We start from the raw sequence: 7,126 nt of genomic DNA on the forward strand, positions 1-7,126 counted from the left end.
GTAGCCATGGATGCCAAATGAAGGATTGAATGTGATTGAAAATGTAGTTCTATTGCTATGCAAATGTATAAACTAGAATGTTATGAGAAAGCTAAGTAGAATGGTAATGCAACTATAATAACAATGCTCAAGATGCTTCCTTTATTTGCTTGAGAAATGAGGCTCCTTTTATAGGCAAAATGGTTGATTGGAGGGCCAAGATTGACCTAGCTCAACAAGGGCTAGGATTGCATGAGAGAGGCATGATCCTTAATCCATGTTCACAACTTCCACCAATCCAATGGTGACAAGTGGCATCATGAGATGGCTTGAGAGAAGAGGGAAGAGGCATTAAATTCTTGAGGAGACATGAGGGTAACCTCATGTGGTTGATTTATTGGATAAAGCTATTATCCAATGGTAAAGTTATTGTCCAATGGGTAAACTCTTCTATAAGGTTTATCCATGGTTAGGCCTTGACCAAAGGGACAAAACCCATGTGGCTTAACGTGTTGAAGAAGGGAAGCATTTAAGATTTTGTAAGTCTTAAATGAGTGAGATGATGGGTTGGGGGTTAATTTGGGTTTAGGATTGTGCAAATGATTAGAAGGGGATTTAGGCTAATTTGGAAGGGCTTAGAAGAATCTAGAAGAAGGTTAGGCATGTAACTTGCATATTCTAGAAAGTGAAATTGGGATGAATTTAGGATTTTAAATAAATAATTTATTTATTCAAAATAATGGTGCAACTTGCATTTGTAGGAGAATGCAAGTGGATGGGGGATTTTAAATAAATATTTATTTATTTAAATGGGGATTTTGGTAGGCATTTTAAATAAATGTTAATTTCTTTAAATGAGAGGAAAGGGGAATTAAATAGATTTATTAATTTATTTAATATTTGGACTATAGTTAGTAATTTAATTAAATTTATGAAATTTATTTAATTAGATTAGAAGAATGGGCTGAAATGAATTAATTAAATATGAATTTAACTAATAGAAGAATATTAGTGTATTAAATAAATATTAAATTATTATTTAATTTAGTGGACAAATTTATGTGTCTACATTTGCCCCTCTTTGAGACGATGCAGTTTTTTGTGTCGTTTCAAAGAACAACAGGTAGGCATGAGAAAAATGCACAAGGGATGTTAGTTATTGGGTGGTATGCCCCTCGAGAGATAGGCCAATTTTTTTGAAAAATCAGATGGTCTCTAAAAAAAGAGAAAGAATTGGGGGGTTGTAGATTAGAAGAATTTGGAGTAAATGGTGAAAGACCGAAGGAAAACGGGGTTAAAATGAAGAAATGGCAAAAGTACGGAGGAAAATGGGGTTAAAACGAAGAAATGGAAAAAGAACGGAGGAAGACGAGGTTAAAATAGAGAAATGGCAAAAGAATGGAGGAAAACGGGGTTAAAACGGGGAAATGGCAACACTCGGAAGTTCTCAGGGTCCACGACGGCAAGCAAGGTGAAGAAAGGTTAGCCTGGGTAGGGTATATTTGGGCAAGAAGGGGTAATTTGGCCTCATTTGTACAATCCTCCATACCAATTTTGACCTCTGACAGAGACCCTTTTGTGAGAAGCCTATAGCAAAAAAGATGGTGGTTCCCATAGCAAATCATCACTTTGAGCAGATCTAGAGGTACCAACGGCTAGCCAACTATGGACCCCTGATAAGTCCAGTTCTGACTTTTGTGATTTTAGCTCATTTAATGTCTTTTCTAGCTAGTTGAAGTCGACCAAAGACAAAGGCGCTAAAAATTTGTTTAGCACTTTTGTCGCCCATTTTAGCACTATGGTGCCGCAATGGCACTTTTATGGGCTATTTTTAGTGCTATTGCCAATGTAACACTATCACATATGTGTTGTAGCACTATTATTTTTGTAGTTTTGGCGCTTTTGATTTTTTTTTGAGTTTTAGCACTATTGAGATGGTAATTTAGCACTTTTGCAATTGGTTAGCACTATTGAGAGGTTGATTTAGTGCTTTTAAACTTTTGTAGCGCTTTTGCTAGTTAGAATAATGCTTTTGTATTTCGGCATGTGGGGTTAGCTTTTTTGATAGTTCAAAGAGCGCTATTGTTACTATTTTTAGTGCAGTTGTTTTCAATTGCCCCATTTGGATTTTAGATGATGACAATTGATGTAACTTTGTTGTTGATGTTTGTTTGTTGTGATTTTTGAGACTCAGTGTACCTGTTGAGAATAGGAAATTGATGTAAATTCTTATTGTAGTCTAGGTGTGTGTGAGTCGAGTTACCTGTTGAGACTAGAGATACTTGATCAAAAGTATCTAAGGAAGTCTAGGCATTAGCCTAATATGTGTAGCAAAGAGGTTGAAATTGTCGTTTGATTGTGTTTGTATGAGGACCTAGGTGTGTTGTAGGCCCGAGAGAGACATCCTACTACTCTACGTCTGTGGGATCAGTTGTCCAACCTAGAGATTGATTGTGTATGCTCAACTAGTTTGTTTGACACGATGCATTTACCCGTGATTCGTACGAATCACAGACTACTGACTGCGTTGGCCGAGAGATGGCATAGCGAGACCTGCTCCTTCCATCTGCTAGTGGGAGAGATGGCAGTTGCATTGGAGGATGTATGGAGGATCCTACATATCTCGATCACAAGGGAGCTGGTGACTTATGATAGAGTGATGGGTGAGGCTGCATTGCAGCGGATCTTCCCATATCCTAAGCTAGAGGTGCATGATGGGTCGGTGCCATGGGAGGAAATCACAGATTTGTAAGAGCCACTTCCTATGGTTTTGTCTGGGATTTTTAGTGGGTTACTATGCCCTAATTGGAGTTCACATGGCCTTGTCATCGGTTGGGGACATGTGATTGAGAGGATGGCAAGCAAGGGGACCAGATATGCCCGAGGTCCATGCATCTTGGCTCATCTATATAGTGATTTGCATGATGTTGTGTATCATGAGAGGACCTCTTTGGGAGTGGGGATCACATTGTTTCACATCTAGGCATGGGAGCACTTGCCTATCTATAAACTAGTGTGCATGAGATTTAGGGTGATTGATCAGCCCTATGTGTACAGGTATGGAGGTATGATGACTTAGCCGCAGCTGCATAAGATGGAGTATTGGCGTTGGACATTGGATGATTTGGATTCAATGATATGGAGACCATACTTAGATTGTGAGTCATGGGAGGATGATGTCGATCCCAACCGTATGTATATTCTACTTCATTTTTTATTGGGAGGACCTGGTATATTACTGAGACATTTACCGAGCTAGGTCATGAGATAGTTTGGGTGAGCATATGGTATGCCTTGAGGCTCAGGAGATTACACTTGTGCGGTCAAAGAGAGATATATGTAGGGAACAGTTCTACCCTACGATCAGGCCTTGGTAGAGTTCCCTAGCCTACAGCCAAGGCCATGGGCATACAAAGAAGATATTGTAGATGCAAATGTTACAGAGGAGTATGCGTAGTTTTTGACAACACATCCCTTTCCACGTATCTCAGATCTGGTAGAGCCTATGCCATCATTTGAGGACGAGCGGGCTTCTCGACACATGAGGAGGAGGAGGAGAATAGACGGGGGAGGTGATGGGGCAGGTGGAGATGAAGGTGGAGGAGGTTTTTGAGGTAGGAGAGGAAGGGGTGGTCACCTAGTGTGATTGTTATAGGTCCCACCTACATAGGTAGTAGTACCAACACCAGCAGAGGTAGGGGAAGAGTGGAGGGAGAGGCAGTTGGGGTGGCAGGAGTAGTAGGGATAGAGGCAACAGGAGCAGCAGGGTAGGGAGACATCAAGGATATTATGTTGATTTGGTTACATGCCTGTCTCACCACAATTGAGCTCAGATATGTGCCCTAGAGGCACAACTAGATGATAGGGGTGTGGAGATTGCTATCAAGGATGTTTGGCATGAGGAGTTGAGGTGACTATTGTGCTCAAGGAGCATGATGATGATATGGACCAACTAGCACAGGCACAAGAGAGGATTTAGGTTTTGGAACAGGTATAGGGTCAGGGGCCAACAATATAGGCTATGAGGGAGATGTGATGGGTTGGTGAGGAGATCAACTACTGGCGAGGTTTATATGAGTAGGCAGTGCCCAACAGCTAGCATGCAATGAGCTACTCCCAGATGCAGCGAGCCAAATTTAAGTGCTTATAGAGAGCACAAAGTAGCGGGGGTGTCATGGGTCCGCCTCATTGTTCAAGACCTTTAGCTGATGGTGCACCTTCTACATCTGGCGAGAGTGTCGCATGATATTCATTGCCCCTTGTATCTGATATTTGGATACATTGTTACTTACTGATACTTGGATGGCTCTTGGTAGCTGATATTTTTGACATCATTGTACTATGATACACATTTACTTTATTTTGATGAGAGATATATGATGAGATCTCCTTTTTGGTTGTGATGATATGAGTTGTTTATATGATTTATTGCTTATCCAAGATGCATGATTTTGTTTGATATGCATGATATGTGATGGATCCTATATGATGATCTAGTTTTTTATGATGATGGATGCATGTTGTTTATACATGATGATTTACGATGATGTATAGATGTAGCTAATGACATGTATGATTTATGATTTTTGATATGATTCTTCGGTTGATGTTGTAGATGGAGATAAATTTGATTTATGCTATGATGTTTATGTTATGTTGTGGATGCATATGGATTCTAATTTGTTCTATGATATGATGAATGACGTGGATAATGATATATGTTGATATGATGATGTTGAGATAATAAAGGTGATGTTTGATGATGATGAAACATGTTGTGGATGCATACATTTTGATATGTGATTTTTAATGATGAGTGTAATGAATGAAATATGGATGAATGATGCAATATTTTGATTTTGGTAAATGTAATATGTTAATGATAAATGTAATGATCTAAATGATGATAGTGAATAGTAAATGTGATGAATGATATTAAATCATGATATAGATGATGAATGTGATATGATTTAATGTCACGATATAAATGATGTGATATATGCAATGACACTTAAATGATTAAAGGGAATGATAAATGTGGTGAATGATATAATAAAGGACATGTGTAATAATGATTTTTAATGATGATATTAATGCATGGAATGCTATAAATGATGACACTAACGATGATATTAATGTAATGATGAGAAAAATGAATGATATATGTGATGATATTAAATGCAATGATGTAATAATAATAGAAATGATGATTCATAATGATGATATTTAATGCAATGAATAAATGATGATAGTGAATAATAAATGCAATGTTGTCATGATAACACAAAATGATGTTATATAATGTAATGATATAAATGATGTGATATATGTAATGATACTAAAGCATGATAGTGAAAATGTGATTAATGAATGTAATGGTGACGTTTAATGATGACTGTAACAATTAATGCTATGCAATATTAAGGAATCTAAAATGCAACGTTTTATGCAATAAAAGATGATTGTAGAAGATAAATGATGAATTTGGTAACAAGGTAAAATGCAAATGAATGTCATAAATGATCTGAATGATAATATGAAATTTAATGCATTGATCTAAAATGCCTAATTATCCTACATGATAATTGAATGATGAAATGTAATTCCCTAATGCAAGTGCTCCTAAATGATAAGGTAAAATGAGTGATGTGTATCAGAGTATTCCGTTGGGATTTTAAGAAGAGGCCTTCTTAGCTTTCTCATAGCAACTCGATTCCTTATATATGCATGCTTACAAAAATATTTTCAATGTATGAATAATTAGATGCATAGGTGATATGCAATGAAATGCAATATATATAGATGAGATGAAATTGGCGATCCATGACTTATTCATAATGATTTATTTCCTTATTGAGCATTTTAGTACTGATCTTGGTCAAGGTATCAAAAACCAAGGTTGAGCACTCCACGTATAAACAAACATTGTAGACAAGGAAGGTTCCCCTCCATTATGGTTCATATACACATGGTCGAGGTATACGTTGTAGTTAGCAAGCCATAGTGATCCATGACTTGTATTTTTGCATAGGATCTCGTAGCTTAGTGAGCTTCCCATGTAGACACCATTAGTATTTGCCCCAAAACTTCATTAGAACAATCGGTAGATAGAAAACAAAGAAAAAATATCCTGAACCATCCTGGCCATTCTAATCACTTGTGGATAACTTGGAGTAGCATAGGAACTTAATATAAAAAGCAATAATCTGACCAAGTACCTATCAGCCAAATAGAATTTTCTTGTCAAAAAAATATGTTATCATGTCTTGTTGTAAGGAAAGATGTATCCTTGTTAAGACGGTTGCGCGTATGTTTTGCTGAGATGTTGATTTTGTTATGATAGTTGGTCATTGTTTAGGTAGTTCAAATGTTGTTGTGTCTGGCTCAATATTTTTTATTGTTTTTTATGGTTTCTCATGTTTTTGGGTTTTCTAGTTTTTGAATTTTTTTATTGTTTTTTATGGTTTCTCATGTTTGATTTTGCAAAGGATTATCAATATTATCGATTATAGGAATCAAAATGTAATGAATATCGGATGCATGGACTAGACTCGCAGACAATAGGTTATCTCAATGTACACAAGTTCACAAACACCTGTGATGGTGTAAATGTGAGACTTGATGGATTGTACAAGAGAAACCACAAACACACCATAGCACAAAAACTATGCCCCAATGTACACCAACCCAGACATACCAAGATATAAAATGATCAAGGAAGCCATGAAGAGGTATGATCCTAGTACACAAAATAAAATCAAAGCGAAAAGATCATTCAAGAAAATGACTCGTGTGGTCAACAAAAATCTCTTGCCAAGAGTAGAACATGGAATTGTATAAGCTGCTAGTCATGGGAAGGATTCAACCCAACAGGCACTATTGATGAGATAGATTGATGATAGGAAATAAATTAAGCTGACTGGGAGAGACACTAGTCAAGAGGATCTCTGCTTGGATTTTCTTAACACATTGTGGATAGGTGCTTGGATTATGCGCGAGTCTAGGTAAGCTCAGATGGATGGGAAAAAGTTTAGATTGATGGGAATATTTATATTCTCAATAGTGGATTAAAGGTCATCATCGCAAGGCGAAAGGAGGTGGCGATAGGATGAAAGTGAACGGTGAGAGAAAAAAGAGAATGATAAGC

This window comes from Cryptomeria japonica, chromosome 10, assembly GCF_030272615.1.
Source record: "Cryptomeria japonica chromosome 10, Sugi_1.0, whole genome shotgun sequence".
Classification (NCBI taxonomy): Eukaryota; Viridiplantae; Streptophyta; class Pinopsida; order Cupressales; family Cupressaceae; genus Cryptomeria; species Cryptomeria japonica.